At 44.1% G+C, this 2,318-nt stretch overlaps 1 pseudogene; it reads left to right on the forward strand.

Moving 5' to 3' along the window:
- The first annotated feature begins 1,403 nt into the window (after positions 1-1,403).
- LOC132487470 (large ribosomal subunit protein uL11-like) lies at positions 1,404-1,902 on the forward strand (annotated as a pseudogene).
- Positions 1,903-2,318: the final 416 nt, after the last annotated feature.

The following is a 2,318-nucleotide window of genomic DNA, read 5'->3' on the forward strand; positions in this document are numbered from 1 at the left end:
GGGATTAATCTCCAAAATATATGAAGAGCTCATGCAGCTCAATATCAAAGAAAAGAAAAGAAAAGAAACCCAATCAAAAAATGGGCAGAAGATCTAAATAGACGTTTCTCCAAAGAAGACATACAGATGGCTAAAAAGCACAAGCAAAGATGCTCAACATCACTACTAGAGAAATGCAAATCAAAACTGCAATGAGGGGCTTCCCTAGTGGCACAGTGGTTAAGAATCCACTTGCCAATGCAGGGGTCATGGGTTCGAGCCCTGGTGCGGGAAGATCCCACAAGCTGCGGAGCAAATAAGCCCGCAAGCCACGACTACTGAAGCCCGTGCACCTAGAGCCTGTGCTCCGCAGCTAGAGAAGCCACCGCAATGAGAAGCCCGCGCATCACAACAAAGAGCAGTCCCCGCGAACCGCAACAAGAGAAAAGCCCGTGCACAGCAACAAAGACCCAATGCAGCCAAAAATAAAATAAATAAATTTATTTTAAAAAACAACTGCAATGAGGTATCACCTCACACTGGTCAGAATGGCCATCATCAGTCTACAAACAATAAATGCTGGAGTGGGTGTGGAGAATAGGGAACCTTCCTACACTTGATGGGTATGTAAATTGGTACAGCACTGTGGAGAACAGTATGGAGGTTCCTTAAAAAGCTAAAAATAGAGCTACCATATGATCCAGCAATCCCACTTCTGGGCATATAACTGGAGAAAACCATAATTTGAAGAGATACGTACACCCCAATGTTCATTGCAGCACTATTTACAATAGCCAGGACATGGAAGCAACCTAAATGTCCATCAACAGAGGAATGGGTAAAGAAGATGTGGTACATATATACAAGGGAATATTACTCAACCATAAAAAAGAACAAAATAATGCCATTTGCAGCAACATGGTTGGACCTAGAGATTGTCACACGGAGTGAAGTAAGTCAGACAGAGAAAGACAGATATCATATGATATCACTTATATGTAGAATCTAAAAAAAGGGTACAAATGAACTTACCTACAAAACAGAAATAGAGTTACATATGTAGAAAACAAACTTATGGTTACCCAGGGTAAGGGTTAGGGGAGAGATAAATTGGGAGATTGGGATTGACATATGCACACTGCTATATATAAAATAGATAACTAACAAGGACCTACTAAATAGCACAAGGGAACCCTACTCAATACTCTGTAACGGCCTATATGGGAAAAGAATCTAAAAAAGAGTGGATACATGTATATGTATAACTGAATCACTTTGCTGTACACCTGAAACTAACACAACATTGTAAATCAACTATACTTCAAGAAAAATTAAAAAAAAAAAAAGAAGACTTCCAGCTTTTGGCTCAGAGGAGGCCAAGGTGCAACTTTCTTCAGTCGTCCCAAATCCGGGTTCATCGGACACCAGCTGCCTCCACCATGTTGCCTAAGTTCGACCCCAACAAGATCAAAGTCGTGTACCTGAGGTGCACCAGTGGGGAAGTCAGTGCCACATCTGCCCTGACCCCCAAGATTGGCCCCCTGGGTCTGTCTCCAAAAAAGTTTGGTGATGACATCTCCAAGGCAACTGGTGATTGGAAGAGTCTGAGGATTACTGTGAAACTGACCATCCAGAACAGACAAGCCCAGGTTGAGGATTGATCATCAAGGCCCCAAGGAACTGCCAAGAGACAGAAGGAAGCAGAAAAACATTAAGCACAGTGGAAACATCACTTTTGATGAGATTGTCAACATTGCCTGACAGATGCGGTATCGATCTTTAGCTAGAGAACTCTCTGGAACCATTAAAGAGATCCTGGGGGCCACCCAGTCTGTGGGCTGCAATGTTGATGGCCGCCACCCTCACGACATCATAGATGACATCAACAGTGGTGCAGTGGAATGCCCAACTAGTTAAGAACTGCAAAGAAAAATAAAGGGTTATTTGACAACCAAAAAAAAGAAAATTCTACTCTTTTTTATTTTTTTTTTTTTGGTACGCGGGCCTCTCACTGTTGTGGCCTCTCCCCTTGCGGAGCACAGGCTGCGGACGCACAGGCTCAGCAGCCATGGCTCATGGGCCCAGCCGCTCTGTGGCATATGGGATCTTCCCGGACTGGGGCATGAACCCGTGTCCCCTGCATCGGCAGGTGGACTCTCAACCACTGCGCCACCAGGGAAGCCCCGAAAATTCTACCCTTGCCTGAAGAATGTTACTCATGTCCTCAGGTATTTAAACGGGAAAAGGAAAGACCATTCAATATCAGTCTTGGGCTGAATCACCCACAGACAACCAAACCCTGCTACAATAGGTCTGCTCTTGAAATCCACCTAATCAAT

Source organism: Mesoplodon densirostris, chromosome 4 (genome assembly GCF_025265405.1).
Source record: "Mesoplodon densirostris isolate mMesDen1 chromosome 4, mMesDen1 primary haplotype, whole genome shotgun sequence".
Taxonomy (NCBI): domain Eukaryota; kingdom Metazoa; phylum Chordata; class Mammalia; order Artiodactyla; family Ziphiidae; genus Mesoplodon; species Mesoplodon densirostris.